Genomic DNA, 20753 nt, shown 5'->3' with positions numbered 1-20753 from the left:
GTAAGATCCCACTGGTTGGGTTGGGTTGTGGTCATCATCATGATGGCAGGACTGAGATATTTTCTGTAATGCCAAAGCAATGTGGTTCAATTTTCAGGCTGGAGAAATTAACCAAATGTGTCTCCTTCAAAATGGACAACCAAGCTGAAGATCAGGGAAGAGACTGGAGTAGTGAGAGGTCAGAGGATGGGCTCAGGACACCCACCAATACAACTGTTGCCATCCTGCTGTCCCCGCATGTCACCCATCCCATCCCAACTTTCAGGTCCCAACAGCCCTTCTTACACCTTCTGCTCCCCAAAATGACACCCTCTAGAGATCATCTCTGAGCCCAGGCAGGTCTGAGACATCTGTGTTCACATGCACTCATACACACATAACCCCGAGTAGAACACCCGTAGAGTACACACACACATACACACACGTACACACATGCCTACACAAACACTGTGTTAACTCTCCAATATCACCAGCCATATCTACCGTGCAAACTTCAGCTTTGACATCCCCTGTCCCAGATGGGTTCTATTTCTCTTCTCAGGTCACTGCAGCCCTGGTCTAGAATGACTTAATGAGCAAACTGGGCCAAGTTGTCTCGCCAGATTCCCAGTAGGAATAACCTGGAGACTCAGGTATGCAAACAACTTTAAAAGGGACACAGGGTGGAGCACAGAATTGGAGTCGGGAGAACTGGTTTGAAAAATCCAGCTTCATTTCTGTATGTCCAGTCTTGAGCAAGTTACTTAATCTTTCTGAACCTCGGTTTTCCTGCATCCAGGATGAGAAACGTCCTGTCCCGTTCATATTTAGGGTGATGCAATTAATTCAGGCAAAAGCATTTCATGACCCAAAAAGATCTTTCTGAGTCTGCTTTCCTGTTGAAGACAATGAACCCTGAACTAATGGTATAAATTTCATTCTCTGGTTTATGACCAGGGCTCATTTTGGTAACAAGAATACCGAGTACCACTGGCATCCAAGGTGAGCACTAGATGTACTCCAGAGAAAGCTGCTGGGTTGTGGAGCTCTGTTCATAAGCGACCAAGACCACAGAGAGAGGGCTATCTTGGACTTGTCTGCTTTCCTTGGAGAGAAGGTGGGATCAAATGGAAGAGTGGAGTTTAAGTGTATCTGGTTTAGGAGTTTAGAATCATTTGCCCCTGAGAAGTCTTCAATAAGGCTATTACGAGAGGGTACTGACCTCTCAGGAGCAGTAAGAATGAACACAAAGCTCCTTGCCCCTCACCCCTCACAGCCACTGACTTATCAGAACTAGTGGGGTGACAAGGCCCACAGGCTGAACAGACTCAGCAGCAACTGGACCCAAAGGCCTGTGGTAGGCAGCCTCCAAGATGGCCCCCAATGAGCCCCTCCTGGTATTCACATCCTAATGAAATCCCCTCTCCTTGAGTATGGGCTACATCTAGAGTCTCCCTTCCAACAAATAGAATATGGAAAAATGGCGGAATGTCACTTCAGAGGTTAACTTACAAAAAACCATGGCTTCTATCTCGAACATGCTCTCTCTCTTCATTTTGAGAGAAGCCAGCTGCCACATTATGAGCTGCCCCATGGAGAAGCCTCGTGGCCAACAGCCAATAACCATGTGAGAGAGAGAGATTGGAAGCAGATCCTCCCCCAGTTAAGCTTTCAGATGGGACCACAGCCCCACCAAAGCCATGACTGCACCCTCATGGAGAGACCGTGACACAGTTACATTACACTCAGATTCTTGACCAGCAGAAATTGCGAGATAATAGATGTTTGTTACAACTGAGCCTTGGGGTGATTTGGGGTAATTTGTTGCACAGCAAGAGATACAAGGCCCCTACCAGACGGAGCCCTTGAAACTAAGAGGGAAGAGAGCTTCCTACCCTGCCAGCAGTGGGAGTGATATGACTACATCATCCCACTCCCTTCTCTAGGGAACTAGGCAATTTCTACTGGAAGGAGGCAATTTATCTAAGTAAGAATATATAGTTATAAAGTACCACAGAAATAAAGCCATCCTGTAAAAGCCAATTTTGACCAGGCCACTTATGACACAGCAGACATACTGATGTGGCCAGAGGGTCAGGGATGGAGTAAGGCATGGAGCAAGGTGTGAAGGGGGGCTCAGAGATGGTAGTGGGGCACTTGCCTTGCATAGTACTTGAGACATATAGGAAGTTGAAATTGTAGAGCGTTCTTTTTAAGACCAGGTAAAAGGGTCTTTGGCATAAAAATGGCTTTGTGAGAGCAGCCAGATCAAAATGTCAGGTTCTATCATGGAACGATTTTATCCAACCCCAACACATACTCTTTGGGCTTCTCCTCTGTCCTAAAGACAGGAGGATTGCTACCAATCTTTCTTTCCTGCTTGTGCATGCACAGGCACACACATGTACACACACGCGTATGCACATGCACACACACACAAAATATCCAGGACCCATATTTCCTGGGTCCAAAAGCACAAGGTCTAAAATAATGTGAATTTCAAGGTCACCGTCTGCCTCACACCCTACTTGGATTTGAGCTGTTCCGGTTCAACAGGCTGAAAGGCACCTGCCCAGAGGCTGAAGCTTCACCAAGAACTCTACAGAGATCAAGTCCTTGTGGGATCCCATGAGGGTTCCCCCTGCATTGCTCATCAGCTCAGAACACAAGAATGAAAACATTGTTTATTGTGGCTGGTGGAAATGAAGAACACCTTTATCCTGAAATGGATCCAGTTAGTTTCCTGAAGTGCTCTATCTTTAAAACTATTGACTTATCAACACTTAATGAAGAATGTCTCCCACGTTCCCATGCGGTCCTGTGGTCATCTTCCTAAGCAATAAGTAATACCAGTAGTTACAAGTTGCCACAATCCCCAACCCCTGCGGTTCTGAGAGATCCATTCAGCTCTGTTGGGGACAGTTCCTTCCAGTCCAACTTTCTAGCCCTCATGTCTCTAGGCGTCTCTCTGCCTCAGTTTCCTTGTGTAAAATTAAGGATTTGGGTCTCCCGTCTCCCGTCCAGCTATGTCCTCCTGCGTATCTCTGAAGCCTCATACCGCAGGCCCCAGGAACTGGAATGCACTCCGGTTTCCCAATATCCCACCAAATGAATTCCTTATGCGCACAACTTCTGGGTTTATACTAACAGAGAAAACACTGCAAGGCCTGACCTTCAAAACTCAGCTTGTTCTCACTCCCTGCTGTGTTTTGAGAAAGAAAAGCTAACTTTTGCCCTCTAGGGTGGGAAATGTGAAAGGCACAAGCCCAGGGCTCTGAGTTGGGACCACAACAAACCCCTCCAGGCGCAAAGCCCACAGACCTGGCGCTGACAGTCTTTCCATCCACCGAGTGGAAATTCTAGACGCATAAGGTGCCCAGACGGACCCTGCTTTTGCTCCCCTGCCAACCGCCGTAAACCTGTTTCTGTCCCGTTGGAGTTGCAACATGGAGCCAGAAATCTGGAAGGATTTAGCACCCAGTCGGTTCAGACACAGGAAAACATTGTTCAAAGCAAACACTGGAATCCCTCCCTCATCATCCAGGAATGTAGAGACTGGGTTGAGATCAGCAGCTTCTCAGAAAAGCCATCGCTATGCTTCTCTGTTTGGGGCTACGGCCCAGGAGGACCTGGAGGGGCTCCGGAGCTCTGTTCTGATTGAGACGTGGTCAAGGCTGGGAGGCCAGCACGCGGGGCCTCTCCCCTCTGGGGCAAACAGGGGCAGTGCCGCCCACCACCTCCAGCTACAGAACTCACTGCTTCCCTGTCGGACCCAGCCTGCTTGCAAAGGCCCTGTCCTGTCCCTGAACTTGGGAGAGGCTCAGGAGGCAAAGCGCCCTTGGAAACAAGAGGGGCTTGGGATGCTCCGGGATTTTCCATTTCCTTTGCCTCTGGCGGGCTGTGAAAGGGGCACTTTTCCTCAAGGAAGAAAGAAGGCTCTGTTGCCCGGCGTGGGTGCAGCGCCACTAACCAGAAGACGTGTGTGCTCCATGGGATGTGGCCACCAGTGTTCACCCCACTTGGACTGAGACTTAACTAATTCCATCTCCCCAAAGCCCTGTGCCAAGTCCCCACCCCATCTCCTCTGGCTCTGGAGAGTGGAGAGGAAGGACTGGCTTCACCCAGGGGCTGCATAATGGATCCAAGAAAGACGTTACACGTTAAATCACTTGTGTCACTGTGTCCCTTTGCCTCAAATTCTGTCTAAACTCCACCCACGTAGATCCAGTTTTGAAACAAGTTGCCAAAACTTTTCTGACAATGTGTAGGACAGAAACTGCAAGTTAGGAACAGTTCAAGGAGAACAACGCAGAAAGCCCTAGATGGCAACTTTGCCCCCGGAAGGTCTGAGAAGAGACATCATGGCGGGACTGCTGGGGAATTTAGGGGAACAGCAAATCACATGACAGCTTGTGTCCTTGACCCTGACCACGACACTCACCCTGCTCCTCAACTCCAAGGGATCCACAGAAAGGGTATTTAATCCCCTCACTTAATACGGATTGAGCTCCTCCTACTGAACCGGGTGAACAAGAGGGACCCCATATAAGCCAGGGAGCATATAAACCAGACCAGGGGTTGGGAAGGGTGCTCCTGGGACCAGAGCAGCTGTGGTGGTGGCGGTATCACCTGGGAGCTTGTCAGCAATGCAATTTCTCTGGCCCTACCCCAGTCAACTGCATCAGAAACTGTGGCATGATGTCCAGCCACCTGCGCCCTAATGAGACCTCAGCCAATGCTGATGGGCACCGAGGTATGAGAATCACTGATCTGACAGCCAACATTTTACTGGATAATAGGGAAAAGATTAAAAGGTTAATGGTCTGCTTTGGGAAAGGCTTAGACATAGTGTCTTAACATGCTCCTAGATTCAGAAGAGTTGTGCCAAACTGTGGTGTCCCTGGAAATTTTTGATTCCAGTTTCAGAAACACTTTTTCACGTCAGTTGGGTCCCTGGTGGGTTCCTAAAATTTTATTTTGAAGGAGAGGTGAGAGCCGCTTCTCTATTCATGAGCGATGAAGCAGGTGGGATCTTTTACAAGGCAACAACGACCCTGCTTTGTGGAAGGCTGTCTGCTCTTTTGTCTTTGGAATTCCCCCCTCTGTTAATCCTTGTTGGCCATCAAGGAGGGGATACAACCAGACTTCCTAACTGAGTTGATTTTTAAATAAACTGGCCAACTGATGAAGTTAAATTTTGTTTGTCCATTCAGCAAATCGCTTCCATGTTGCCAGACTCAATTATCTACTTGGCATTTAGTACAAGCTTGTCTGACTTGTTGGCAGCAATGTATCCCAATGGCCGCTCTCAGACTTCTTCTCTCTCCTAGTTTTGCCACCTCACAGCCCACTGTTCCAAGGATCCTTGCCAGATCCTGCTTCTCTGCTCTAGCTTTAATGCGAGAGAGCCCCATGCTCTGTCCTGGGTGCCCTTCTCTCCATCTATCTGCACACCCTCCTAGTCTAACACCATCGCTGTGCCACAACTCCCACACGTGTGTCTCCAGGCTTCCCTGAGCTCTTCTCAGAGCCTCTATGAACACTCAACTCCAGGTTCATATATCAAACACCCTGTCAGACATCAATTCTTGGATGTTTTATGGATGGGTCAGAACTACCCTGTTCAACACTGAGGTTGAACATACACACATACACACACACACACACCAAGACCTGCTCCTCCCCTGGTCTTCCCCATTTTACTAAACAGCACTCCAAACAAACCTTTTGCCAAAAAAACTAGGGAGTCTTTTTCCTCTCCCCTTCATCCTTAAGATCCAATGTATCATCAAGTCATGTCAATTCAACCTGTAGAAATATCCTGAATCCATTGTTTTGTCTCCATGTTATCATGATGACTAATAATAATAATAATAATAACTCATAGCATGGTTCCATGTTTTACATATATTAACTCATTGAGCCTTCAAAACTAGGAGTTAAGTGTTACTATTATGGCCTCTTACAGAGGATAAAATGGCAGCACAGAGAGACTCAGTGACTTGCTCAAAGCCGTACCTCTTGTGGAGGATCCAGGATTTGGACGTGGGCACCAGGATCCACGTGATTAAATATTTGCAGTGCTGCCTCCATAACCACCAATACACTCACACAGCCTCCAAACTGGACTCCCTGCTTCTATTCCTAATGCCATACTATTTATTTTATACACACAACATCCAGAGTGGTCTTTCTAAACATGCACCCACATTCACATCCTTTCTGGAGGGTTTCCACATAACCCTGGAATGAAATCCAAACTCCTATGAAAGCTGCCTCTCTCTCTCTCTCTCCCTTCCCACTCCAATCACATTGCCCTTCTCTCTGTCCTTGAACTCACCAAATTGCAGCCATTCTCTCCACCTGCAATGGTCCCCCCTGCACATACAGATTTGGTAAAAAGATGAGGTCAAAGATTGAATGGAGAACAGGAATGAGAACTGAACCATGGGGGGAAAAAAATCAATATTTAAGGAATGGGAAGAAAGAAGAGCCCATGAGAACACTGGGAAGAGACCCAGAGAGGAGGAAGAAGAACCAAGGGAGTAGACTCAAAAAGCCAAGAGAAGGTATCTATAAGGAGACTATGGTATAATTTTTTTTTAATTGGTCTCTGTCCCTTACTCCTGGCTCAAAACTCCTAAAACCTTTGGAAATTATTGTCTCTTGTGTGCTCATGAGATGGCTCAGGGGGGAGCTTTAGATAGCTTCAGGATGGTGGCTGATGGCCAGAAAGACCAAGCAGGTAATTAGATGGTTAGAACTTTCAGCTCCACCCCAACCTCCATGAATGGGAGAAGGGCTGGCCATTGAGTTCAATCATCAATGGCAATTGACGTAACCAATCGTGGCTATGAAATGAAATCTCTATGAAACTCCCTAAGTGATGGGGTTCAGGGAGCTTCCAGGATTGTGAATACATCAACTTTCTGGGAAGGTGGGGGACCTGGAAAAAGCGTGGAAGCTCTGTGCCACTCCCACTCCATCTCTTCCATGTGGCTGTTCCTGACTACATCCTATTTAAGAAGGGAAACATAAGTAAAGCATTTTCTTGAGTTTCATGAATCATCCTGGCAAAGTATCCAACCCGATGAAGGAGTTGTAGGAAATCCCAAATGTATGGCCAGTTAGCCCGACGTACAGGTGATCTCTGGGACTTGAAACTGGCATCGGCAATGGGACCGTCCATTAAAGTCGGCACTAGGAACACACCTATGAGAGCAACTCTGTAAAATGACAGGGTAAAAGCCAGAATTTGGAGAGCTATGGAATTAAATGGGAAAGAGGAAATTGAGGATAAGGAAAGTAATGACAAATCAGAAATGGAGACTCATGTAGGCTAGCACTGCCTCAGGGTGATATATTATCCTTCATTTCACTTATTCCTTATGGTAAACCTACGAGAAAGTATCACCACTTTGTACAGAGAAACAGCCTCAGAAAAATCAAGCCATTTTCTCAAAGTCCTACATCGAGGACATAATGAAGTTAGAATTTAAAACCAATGGAGCGCCTGGCTGGCTGAGTTGGTAAAGCATTAGACTCTTGAACTCAGGGTCGTGGGTTCAAGCCCAGCATTGGATATAGAGCCTACTTTAAATAAATTAGTTAATTTAAAAAAAAAAAAGAATTCAAAACCAAGTCAGTCGGATTCTAAAACTAGTGTTCCCAACTAGTATGCCATGATTGTCTATCTAGAAACCCAAACAAATCTACAAATAAATGGTTAGCATGAGTGAGTTTAGTGAGGTTTTTGGATACAAAGAGAGTGTATCAAAATCATTTGCATTTCTAAACATCTGCCATAAACATAAAATAAAATGTCTAGAAAGATACTGTGTACAATTGTTTTGAAGGCCTCAAAATTAGGACTAAATCTAACAAAAGATGTGTAAGTCCTCTTTATGGAAAACTGAAAAGACATGTTTAAACATCCCTATAAATCAAAGGATTTGTTCATTGTCAAGAATGCCAATTCTCCTAAAATCAGGCCATAGATCTAATGTGATGTCAAAGAGAATCCCAACAGGAGTGTTCATAGAAACTGACAAGCTGATTTCTAAAGTTTATTTAAATATAAAAGGAGCTAAGAATAGAGATGGTAATCTTGAAGACTAATAAACTTGAGGAACGTGTTATGCTGGATTTCAAAAGCCCGAATAATTAAGACACTGTAGAAGGGCATTGTCTACAAGGTGCAGCGTGGGATCAATAGACAATTGCTTGGAATAGAAAGCTCAGACAAGGGGCGCCTGGGTGGCTCAGTGGGTTAAAGCCTCTGCCTTTGGCTCAGGTCATGATCCCAGGATCCTGGGATTGAGCCCGGCATCATCGGGCTCTCTGCCTAGCGGGGAGCCTGCTTCCCTTCCTCTCTCTCTCTCTGCCTGCCTCTCTGCCTACTTGTGATCTCTGTCTGTCAAATAAATAAATAAAATCTTAAAAAAAAAAAAAAAGAAAGAAAGAAAGCTCAGATAAGACCTACCCAACGGCTCTCTGCAGCAGCGAGTGAAGGACGGTATTTTCATTAAATGGTGCTAGATCACTTGATGTCCATCTGGAAAAATAATTACCTTCTCGTAATACCCAAAAACTCAAGTCCAGGTGGGTTGTACTTGTTAGAACTAGAACAGTGAAGCTTCTAGAAGAAAACAGAGGAAAATATCTTCATGCCCTCAAGGTAGAAAAAGAGTTCTTAGAGTTAAGAATTTCTGTTCAACTGGAAGACGCCATGAAGAGAATGAAAAGACAAGCTTCTGTCTGAGAAGATTGTGGTCTTCCATATAACCAAAACGGGCTTGTATTTAGAATATATATTTTTTTAAATGTTTAGGGGCACCTGGCTGGCTCAGTCAGTGGGGCATGCGACTCTTGGTCTCGGGGTTGTGAGTTTGAGCACCACAGCGGGTGGAGAGATTACTTAAAAATAAAATCTTAAAAAGATAAATATAAAAATAAATTTTAAACCCTACTAATCAATAAGAAAAAGACGGGGGGAAAAAAGTGAGAAAATTAGCAGAGAAACTTGAATAATTTCATCGCAAAAGACAATATGAAAATGGCACCATAAACAAATGAGAAGGTACTCATCCCACGGGGAATGTGTATTAAAACCTCAGAGAGATACCACTATATGCCCAAGAATGTCTACAATTTTTTAAACGGACAATGCCAAGTGGAAAAAGAGGAGAGTAATGAGACCACCCGTAACGCTGCCAGGCGGAATGTAAACTGAGCATAATTTGACATCATCTGCTAAAGACAGACATAGGATCACTCTTAGACTTAACAATTGCACGCCCAGGATCAGAAATGCATAACAGGAAAATGCATGGTCGAAAATGTTTCCTATTTTTTTTTAAAGATTTTATTTATTTATTTGACAGACAGAGATCACAAGTAGACAGAGAGGCAGGCAGAGAGAGAGCAGAGGAAGCAGACTCCCCACTGAGCAGAGAGCCCGATGCGGGGCTCGATCCCAGGACCCTGGGGATCACGACCTGAGCCGAAGGCAGAGGCTTTAATCCACTGAGCCACCCAGGCGCCCCTTGAAAATGTTTCTAACTGTGATGCTTGTGATATCCAAAAATTGAAAAGAACCCAAATAGCCACCTAGAATAAAAAGGATTTTAAAAAGTGGTATATCCATTGACTGCAATGGCAGGTAGCACCAGAAAGAAACAGCGGACTCCTGAGTGCATTCATCCTGAATGAATCTCACAAACATAATACTGAACGAAAGAAGTCTAGCAAAATGCAGTGTCTAGAAGTACATTTACTCAGTGTAAAGGACGGGTGTGGTGAGCACAAATTCAGGATAATAGTTACCTCTGAGGATTAGAGAAGAGATAAGTAACAGGAGTGGATGGGCTAGGGGAAGGGGGTGGGGAGGTCCTGGGGCCTGGCAGCATCCTACCTCCTGACAAGGGTGTTGATACCAGGTGTCCACTTCCGGAAAGTCACAAAGAGGTAGGCTGGATGTCTTTGGGCACTTGATGTATATTTCAAATTTTCTTAATAATTAAGATATAAGGATAGCAGGAGAAGGGAGTGGAAGGGACAGGTAGAAATGGGGCAAAAGTTGCTAAAAGGAGGGGTGAGGTGGGGGTGGGTATGGGGGGCTGTGTGTGCACACCTGTGAACGATTCTCTTCGGCATCAGTGGGGAGACTTATACTGGAAGATGGGGATAGGAGAGGATACAGAAGATCTGGTGTAATGCAGAAACAAGTGGGCAGAGGGTGGGGGAGGATTGGGTCTTCCTGACTACGAGTAAAATAATGGATCATTTGGCCAGAGAACCCATTAGCAAAAGAGCACAAGGCCTGGAAAAGCAGCGCAGGTGGCTTGCACCGATCAAAGAAGGCCTGGCCATCAGCCAGTGACTTCAAGGCTATAATTAGCAAATTGGCCCTGTCTCCTTAAGACCAAAAGTAACCATCTAAAACCAAAAACAAAATCATTCTTTCCCGTGTTCCTAAAAACCTTAAAAAATATAAAGGTAAAATAAATATTTATTTTAGAGATAAACAATGAAAATTGAAAATCAAAGTAGGCCGAGTATTTCGCAGGGAGCAGGCCTGACCTGCTGCACATTCCTGGCATCTGGCCCCAACTGGGCATCTGGCCCTCATTGTCACTTGGATGGTGGATTCCTCAAGCCCTGCCCCCTGTGGAGCCCCGTCTTCTCTCTCTGCAGTGGAGTCCCCACCATTTGCTGTAGGCCATGGACATGAAGGTGGTCCATCCCAACTTAAAATACCTCCTCCTAGACACCCTCCTCAGAGCCTGTCCTACCTGCCTATCTGTCCTGTCATCAGCGATATGGTGGCCTGGGGGAAACTAGGACTGGGGAAGTCCCATGAGGTCCTGGGGAAGAAACAGGGCTAGGGGCCAGCCAGGGGTCAGTAGCTGGTAGAGAAGTCTGAGCTGAGATGCACAGACTGGCTGAAGTTTGAACAGCAAAGGACCACTTCAGGAGCCAGAAAAGTGATGTTAGGAGGTCGAGCAGGCAATAGGATTGGACATCATATAGGGTCCAGGGACCAGGGACCCAAAGTCATGTGGGAGTATGGCATGGGAGTTCAGAGCTTGAACCATCGGTGTCAGGTGGTGTTAGGTTCTAGTGCTGGACCTGGCTACTCAGCAGTATAAATTTGGGCTGGTTACTGACCTCTTTTGCCCTCCTATTTCTCTGGCAAAGTGGGAATTGCATAGACATAAGGATGGGGTAGGGATGGACATGGGTTTGGGGTTAGGGATGGAGATGGGAGTGAGCATGGAGATGGGCTTGGGAAGCATGAAGGGATAGGGATAGGCATAGAGTTGGAGACAGAGATAAGAATGAGCATGGGGGTGAGATTGGGAAGGGTAAAGGAATGGGAAGGGGCACAGAGTTGGAGATGGTTGGCCCTGGCAGGAATGAGATGAGGAAAAGAGCTTGCACGTGTACATGAGCAAAATGTCAACCACATTGGGCATTTGCTGCCTTTTCAAAGCTTGCTTTGTCCACTCCTTTGCAGGTCGGAACTCATTCCTGGCAGTGACAGCACCCTGCCATCTCCGAGCATGGTAACAAGTCCTGGGAGCAGAGCAGTGGGTGCGGACATCCGTCTCTCCTCCTGCCTCTGGTCCCATCCTCCTCAGCCTCTCCCATCCAGCCTCGCTCCCTGCTCTGCCTCCCCACCAGCTTTTTCCAAGTGTCCCTCTCCTCTGCTCCTCCCCTTCTGCATTCAAACAACACCACAAGTCCCCGCCTCTAGAAAATTCCTCTCTTGACCCCAAGTTTCCCTGACTTCTATTTTTCTCCTTTTCTCAGTCAAAATCCCCCAGGGAATGGCCCATACCAGCTGCTGCTCTTTCCTCACTCCCCAAGGTCCATCCTCACAGCTCCATGACAGCCACTGGTCAGGAAGGAGCTAGTGGGGTGACTTGTGAGTCACAGCGATCGGGGACTCCAAAAAGTGGGGGTCGGGCAGGCATTTACAAAGACACACACACGTGTACACATGCAAGCATACACATACACACACAGAGACATACATACAGGCACACACATACATACACACAAATACACACATGCACACAGAGGCACACATATACAGACACACACAGGGACACAAACACACAAACACATGCTTACACACATACTGAGACACACAGACACACACATCACTTACACACACACACACACCAACATACAGTCATATAGGCACACAGAGACACACACACAGATGCACACACACACTGGCAAACCGGTTCCAATATGGCACCCAAGTGGCTCTCAGTCTGACTAGAGGGAATGAGGAGGGAAGCCCAGGGCCAGTCGTGGCTCAGCCTGCGGACTCAAGAGAACAAAGCAAAGCTGCTAGAATCCAGGGCACCTGGGTGGCTCAGTGGGTTAAAGCCTCTGCCTTCAGCTCAGGTCATGATCCCAGAGTCCGGGGATCAAGCCCCACATCGGGCTCTCTGCTCAGCAGGGAGCCTGCTTCCTCCTCTCTCTCTGCCTGCTTCTCTGCCTACTTGTGATCTCTGTCTGTCAAATAAATAAATAAAATTTAAAAATATATATTAAAAAAAAAAGAAAATCTAGTTTCTAAAAAAAAATAAAAGCTGCTAGAATCCTACATCCAGAGCAGACGAGGGCTTTGCAGGGCTGGAACACTGCACAGCCTGGGGAGGAAGCTACCGTGTGCCCTGCACGAGTCCCAGCTGCAAGCCCTTGGAAGACATCCCTGAAATAATGTCCACTAAAGTGGAGGGAAGAAGTGCTCCAAAGTCTGAATTGAACCCAAGAACTCTGGCTTCCCGTAGTCTTGCCTCTCTGCAGCTCTCATACTGACTCAGTGTAGTTCAAGCAGGTTCAAAACCCCAGCGGCCAACATAGAGTGGTCTCTGTGGCTGTGGCCACCAGAAACACCACCACAGGGCCCCCGAAGAGGCACCTGTTCTTGCTACCCTGTCTACACTGCAGTACCTGCATTGATCCTAAGGTTTACTGAGTGTTATTTGTTTTTTAAGATTTATTTGAGTGAGAGAGTGAGAGAGCACATGAGAGGGGCAGAGAAAGAGGGAGAAGCAGGCTCCCCGCTGAGCAGGGAGCCTGATGCAGGGCTCGATCCCAGGACCCCGGGATCATGACCTGAGCAGAAGGTAGATGCTCAATGACTGAGCCACCCAGGTACCCCCTGAGTGTTATTTTTATTTAATGTCACCTTTTATACCCTGTTCTTATTTTTAAATAAGCCACTTGAATATTCATTATTTTTTTTTAAGAAGGCTGTTGATCTTTTTCCGTATAGGTTCCTATAGGTTCTTAACAGTGAAGGCATTTACCAGTCCTAGCTTAGTATTCTCTTGGTGCTGAGCTCTGTCCAGAGGCCAGGCATCTCTGGAGATGTGACACGTGATCCCTTGCCGCCCACTGCCCAGGAGAAAACATGGGTGTATTGTGTGGTGTGTGTGTGTGTGTGTGTGTTGTTTTCCTGTTTAAGCAGAATTGTCACCCTGACGACGGAGTAGAATCACCTGACAGGCTCTTTTAAACGTACCCACGCAGGAGCCCTCAGCAAACAAAGTTAATCAGGATCTGGGTGGTGGAGTTTGGACATCAGTATGTGTGACAGAGTCCTGGGGGGTGTGCGACCAGAAGTGGCAGCCACTCAGGAAAAAGACTGCCTGACATCCTCGGAATCCTCAAACAAACCGAAGGCTCCCGTGAAGGACCTGCCTTCCCGTTGGTAGCTGGGTGTGTGCCTTTTCACTGTCACCCTGGACTGTCCCCATCAGAGACACCTGCTGCTCTACCCAGACGCCTACCTGAGAGGTCTCGGTGATTCCCCATGCTTCCTCCAGTTCCCTGATGGTTCTCCTGCCTGGTGCTTATATTTTGTCTGCAAATAGTCTAGTCCTCGATCCCACCTCCCTGTTGGTCTTCTCACTGCAGCCAGCCATCCTCTCTCTGCCACCCTCTCAGGTGGTCCTGACGTCAGGGTAAACAGGGGCATTGTGACATCAGCAGTCACCATGCTCCCCACCCATGAATCTTCTGTCTTGTTCTCTTCCTCCTCGGTGAGCCACACAGTCCTCAAACCCTGGTGCCTGAACAATCTTTCCTGTCCCCCTTAGTGAAATGCCTACTATGTGCCGGGCATGATCTCTCATTTGGGGTCTCTGATTGCTGGAGAGCCAATGAGACATGGATTTTCTTCATTTTAACACACACATATTCTGCACAATACCTGGCCAGGTACAGAGATGGATGAGACTGGTGGTCAAGTTCCTTGGTGCCAGAATCATCTAGAGAGCTTATGAAGACACGGATTATCGGTCCCAGCCTGGAGTTTCTGATTCAGTACCTGAAGGGTGGAGCCCAAGAATTTACCTTTCCAGCAAGCTCCTTACATTCCTCTGAAACAAAATGCTCTTTGGATGAACAGGAGAGAGAATTGCTGTCACCAGGAAGCTGTTTGGAAACAGCCCCCTCCCCTCCACTCCAGTGACCTGTCCATATTTGCAATGGGGTATGCAGTTTCTAACCCCACCTGTGACCCCAACTCTGAAATTTCCTCCGAGATTCAAGGAGGACAGGCACAGAGCTGGCTGGGAAACATGGAGGTGTCATTGCACATATCAACTTGGGATGGAGCTCCAGAGCCAGGCTGGACTTGTCTGTTACAGAGCTATCTGGCCCTTCTGGTAATACCTCCAACATGTTTTCTCCCTGCCCATTACATAAGCCTACCCTTCCTGACTGCCCATGACCCAAACCCCCACTCAGACCCTTGTCACCTTGCTCTGTCCTGACATCAGGTCTTTGCGCCCATTCCCACCCCGTAACTCCCACGCCAGTGGGACAACAGCTCCAACCTCTCCTCAGACATCATGGAGGATACTCCAAATAAGGATGCAGAATCCCTGGCCTGGCTGTTTGGAGGGCATGCATGAGCAAGAAAGGAAATGAGGTCTAAGAACGTTTCATTCTCTCTCCTGGCAAATCTAGGGAAGACTTGGACATCATTGCATCCAAAGATCAAGGGCAGGGCTAGTTTAGAGTTGGGGGGTGGGGATGGCAGGTGACCTACCATATCCCATGGTTTCACAAGAACCTCCAAAGATGAAACTATTAAAGTCTTAGGCAGCTTGAAGGAGTTGTTTGAGGTACTTATAGGTCTAGTACTGCAGGTAACAGGAGCTGGGACCCAGCTGGGAGCCAGTCCCTGAACAAATCAGTTAAAGAACCAGAGTGACATTGAGAAGTGACATCAGTCCTGCCACCTGACAGCACACAGATGGTGCTTCAAGAGGCCATGATGCTAATCACATCCGTGTCTATGTTGTTCATGGCGAAACTCCAAGTCTTGGAAAGAAAATCTATAGCCTGAGTTATTTTCCTCCCACAGGGCTGGCCTGGCCTTTGTTGGCTTTAGGGAGGTGCATTTTTCCCCTCCTCTGTGGGCAGCAAATTCCCCACGAGTCAGCACGATGTGCATCTGGGCTCACCCACTGGCTTCTATTGGCTGTGAGAGGGACAAGCCAAGCAAGTGTGCAATGTAAGCCCTGGTGCTCACCAGTCTGGAGATACTCATAGGCTGCCAAAGTCCCTCAGTGTACCTCGCCAGCCTGGTCACTGGCCCTCCTTGTCACCTCCCAACAGGCAGATGCTGAGTATGGTTCCTTCCCTTCATTCAGTGCAGAATGAGTTAAGGTACACAGGGGGCCTAAGAGCTAGCTCTCAGTCACCTGTGCATGCACCCTGTGCCAAGTACTATTCTCAATTTTTCATGCATTAACTGATCCAGGGTTCAAAATCTTCAACATGGACTTAACACATAGGTTCTACTCTTTTAATCCCCATTTCACAAATGAAGAAACTGAGGCACAGAGAAGTCAAGTGAGCAGCCCATAGATACACAGTTCCTCAATAGAAGAATCAGATGTGCCAACTCCACAGTATATGCCATTAAGAAGGGGAAAATAGAGGCGCCCAGGTGGCTCAGTCAGTTCAGCATCTGACTCTCGGTTTTGTCGCAGGTCATGATCTCAGGGTTTTGCGATTGAGTCCCACATTGGACTGCATACTCAGTGCAGCGAGAACATGCCTATCCTCAACTTGGGATTCTCTCCCTCTCCCTCTGCCCCTCCCCCTGCCCTCACTCATGCTCTCTCGCTCTCTCTTAAAAAAAAAAAAAATACAGAAGGGGAAACCAACTAGCTCTCTGCATCAGCTCAATGTAAGAACCCACTCAGAACCATAGTGGGCTTGCTCAGACCCCCAGCTCCCACCTCTCCTACATGCTCTTACATTCTCTTCCTCTTTCCCCTCACTACTCCCCAAATCACTAACTAAGTGGACTCAGATGTATCTCTTTAGCCCACACACTTGGATTTTCTGTGAAAACTGAAAAGAAAATCTCGGAGAAAACAGTACTTTGGGTCAGAAGTTTATCAGTTCTCCCTGTGGGTCCCCAGCTTGCATTCAGAGTGTTAAACAGCAGCACACATCAACCTCTCCTAGTAAGGTCCCCTACAGACCTGTTTCTCAAGTTGAATAAGCCAAAAGTGGACAAATCAAACCAGGCAATCCACTGCCTAGCCTCTGGCCTGTGACATGGCCTGGAACAATCTAGTTCTCTCAAGAACAGAGATAGCATGTTAAGAAAGAACTGGTACTTGGCAACAGTGCTAAAGCTTAAAGCATGTCCTGAATGGCATAATGGCCATGAGGGGTTGTGGAATCACAATTGCATTTCAATCAGCTGATATCCCTTTTATTGCACAGGTTCCCCTTCCCTCTCTCCTATTGTGTCCTTATTTGCTAAAGAATGAGTTTCCTACAGTCTAGAGTATGCAGATGACATCTCTATGGTGTCCTTTAACTGGTTCCTCTGTCCCCTATGAGTTGGCCATAAGATCTAAAGCCTGGACTGGGTCCAGTTTCACTTTTCCATAGACAATATGGCAAATAGGAGTGACATAATGCCAAGTTGTCTCTGTTTTTGTGAATTTAGCAGCTGCTAATGATTGCTGATAAGAAAAGTTATTTCATCAGGAGTTTCAAATTGATGTTATCTTAATTTTACCATTCCTTCTCTGTTTTTTATGCAGACTAAATCTATAAGAAGACATTTCTCATCAACACTGCTTACACTGAGGCTCAGTACATGGGAAAAGTGGAACAAATAAGTCATGGATTTCTTTTCTCTTATTTATCAGTCTTCAAAATAATAAACTGGATATTTGCATGCCCCAAAAGTGACTGAAGTTTTTGGGTTTTGTGATGAACTTACACTTGAAGTGTTTCAATCCATTGCAGTCCTTATTCTTACAAATCCTCAAACTGTCCCTTTTCTAGCCAGCCAGAACCTTTTCAAGCTGGTTCCTGAGTCCTTTTGACATGAGCCTAGATGTGCTTGATAGCTCCCTTCCTATTTTTATGACAGGCTGTTCTGGGTGCATCTTAAATGTAAGACAATTTCTGTAAGGAGTCCTCTTCCTTTTGGTGCAGAAGGTTGTTGGATGCCACATGAAACTCACTCTCATAGCTATGTTTGGCCACATCTGAAGCCCTCCCCAGATGTTCTCCATAGGCCCTTCCTGCAGGACCCTGCCAGGAACAACCCAACATACACCATAACATTGTGTCTCAAGGCAGATTTCCAGAGATCCATGGTTGCACTACAAGCTACATTTATTTCACTTAAACACTTGTGGGTCCAGAATTCAAGAAGGGCTCAGCTGAACAGTTCTCCAATCCACATGGCATCAGCCAGGGCAGCAGAACTAGAAGGTCTATTTCCAAGATGACTTCTTTATAATTTGTCTGGCATCTTGATGCTCCCTAATCTCTCCCTTCCCTTCTCTCTCCCCATGGTGTCTCATTCTCTAGACTTGTCCACGTGGCTTGGGCTCCTCTCCAGCATGGTAGTCACAAGAGGCAGGAGATAGAAACCACAAGGCCAGTTAAGGACTTCCCTAGAACTAGCACAGCATCACCTCTGCCCTGTTCTGTTGGACAGAGGAATCACATCATTTGCCCAGATTCGCAAGGGTGGTGCAATAGATCACACCTTCTGGAGCAATGACAAGGACAAACTGCAGAAGAGCATGTGATTGTCATGGCTATCTTCAGAAAATAAAGTCTCCCACAGTAACTACACCTAGTCTCAGCCTCGGGAGTCCATTCCCAACAGCACTTTCCCTTGATTCGTTCATTCATCCACTCAACAAACAATTCCTGAATTGGGCTAGTAACTCTTGCTGAGGACTGAAGGTGGAATTTCTTAGAAAATGAGAAAGGTTTGGAAACAACTTCAATTTTTTTAAGTTGAATTTCTCATTAATTCCCAGCTTATTTTTATTTAATCTCATAAAAAGCAAACTTTGCCTGTCTTAGGCAAGCTCCAGTATCATCTCTAGGACGCCTTTCCTGATCTCCCTTTGGACATATTGATAGCTCCCACAGCACCTTGTTCACACACTAGCTGTGCAATGCTTATATCTGATTTGTAGTTGAATTCTCATCCACCCCCAAATAAAGACTGTATTTACCGACTAGATGGCCATGAGACTAAGTTCTGGCCCATGAAATGTAAGTGAAGGTGGTATGTGCAACTTTCAGGAAAGGTCCCTAAATAAGGAGTGTACCTTTGTCCTTTCCTTTCGTCTTTCTTGCTGCCAGGAATACAGACATGATAGCTGGAGCTAGAGCAGCCATTTTGTATCATACGATGACTTTGGGAATGGAAGCCACTTACAGCAGAACAACGAGTTAAAGAGCTCAAGTTCTTGACACTGTGGAGGGCCCCTCCCACTCTGGACCCAGTACATCAAGGTTTTCACATGAGACAGAAATGAACTTCTATAATGAACTTCTATGTGGCTTAAGCCACTGTTTAGGATTTCCTGCCACTCCCAGTTGAACTTAATCCTAGCTGATAAAACTCACATCAAGAGAGTGGGGTGGCAAAATGCAATGCAATGTCTTTTCTACTGAACTATGTACAGAACTTGCAACTCTTGATGGGGAATACTAATTCTACAATATAATTCTATTTCCTAGGCAGGAGAATGGTCAAAGGTCAAATAATAACACAATGGCCTAAACTAAATGCATCTGGTGACATTGTTTATGATATCAAGAGCCTGCAAAAGAACTCAATGTTGCTCAAAGAGGGGGAGGTGGGCTGATTAAAATATGGAATATCTGTGTAATGGAAATTTTATGGCTCTATTTAAGTGAACAAGGCAAATCTCTATATACAATGATCACAATAAATACTTGGGTAAAAATGCAAAGGTCTTTAATATACTATAACCCCAAGGGAAAGCAAGCAAAATCAAAGGAAGCATGTTATACATGAAAAATATGGGCAAAAGTAGGTAACTGCAGAAGCTGGTCAATGGGTATGAGAGGGTTCATTGTACTTGTGTCTCTGTTCATGTGTACCCTGGAGAAAATTCTGTAATAAAAGTGAAAACAAAAAACAAAACCACAGGGTTCTGGGCTCTGTTTTCATTTTTTGTGGGTTTTCTTCACTTTTTATTTTAAAAATATTTTCAAAGTGCTGCTCTTGTGGGGAAGAAAAAAACCAAAGGGATGAGAGGGGATAGATGCATGTTTAGACATTTGGACATGTATCGGTGATTGGCCTCTGGAGAGCTGCAAAATTCTAAAATTCCAACAGCAACCAAGGAAGGAAAGGAAGACCACAGGCCAAAGACGGGAGATGTGCTTTTCATTCTGTAGTTTGTTGTATCACGTGCATGCATGAATTGTTCATTATAGAAAAACTAAACTAAAACTAAAAGGATGTATGGAAAAGAGTGTCACTAATCATATGGTAGGATTGCATACTTTCAAGTAGGTCCGTAAGAAATACCCACCCCCTCATCCTGCCCCCTTCTGCTTCCTCTCTAGCTAATTCAGAGCCAGCCTTTAAGTTTCGGGTCAAAGGTCATCTTCCACGCTGGGACACAGAACTCTATGGCCTCGAAGAGCAGGCTAGGAACATAAATATACCAAACAAATGAGCCTACTTCATTAAGGAGTGGTAGGGGTGAATGCCTGCTCAAAAGCCATTGAATTTGAAAATCTTTAAAATACAACAGGAAGTCTGGACCTTGGCTGCAGTCCTGAAAAAAAAAATCCTCCCCTCCCTCTGGTCCCCACCTTGTACAAAATTGGCCCTTCACTGTGCCCCAGGGCTCTTTGATCATAGGTCTTTCGATGAACTTATATTGCAGTATAGTTGTCATGTGCCTAACGGGCTGTCGCTCATTGAAAAATTAATGACAATGGTTGTCAGCCTTTCTTGAGGGCATATCAGAAGCCAGGCAAAATATGCCAAGAGCTTCACATCGATTATCTCACTTGGTCCTCATAGCCACCCTAGAAATTAGGTACAATTTTTAATCCCCATTTTTCAGAGGAGGAAACTGAGTCTCAGGAAGGTTGTGACCTGCTCAAGATCACACAAGTAGCAATGAGGTGGGTGGGCAGAGCTAGAATTTGAATCCAGGCAATTTGGCTCCAGAACGTACCTTCTTTACCGGTACTTCATTTTGGAAGACGGGACTCATGTCCCAATCCTAGTGGGAGATTCAGTGCTAACACCTTAGCTTAAATAAGACAAAATTAATTCAATAATACTTCATTGGGCAATAGGGCATGCAGAGTTTGCTTCCCTACATCCATAAACCCAACAACAGGGAGAACGTTTTATTATGTCTCACCTGACTCATAAGGGCTTCTTAAGAAAAATAGCTACTATCATGGAT

The 20753-nt window shown here is 46.1% G+C and overlaps 1 protein-coding gene across 1 annotated transcript in view; it reads right to left on the bottom strand.

Annotated features, from left to right (window-relative positions):
* Positions 1-20753, bottom strand: part of LOC111158844 (CMT1A duplicated region transcript 4) — a 39308-nt gene that overhangs the window by 16468 nt on the left and 2087 nt on the right. The window lies entirely within an intron of this gene.

Source organism: Enhydra lutris, unplaced genomic scaffold, assembly GCF_002288905.1.
Source record: "Enhydra lutris kenyoni isolate GAN:26980312 unplaced genomic scaffold, ASM228890v2 scaffoldscaffold63, whole genome shotgun sequence".
NCBI classification, from domain to species: domain Eukaryota; kingdom Metazoa; phylum Chordata; class Mammalia; order Carnivora; family Mustelidae; genus Enhydra; species Enhydra lutris.
Note: the sequence above shows the minus strand (reverse complement) of the source record. Positions and strands in the feature narration are given on the sequence as shown.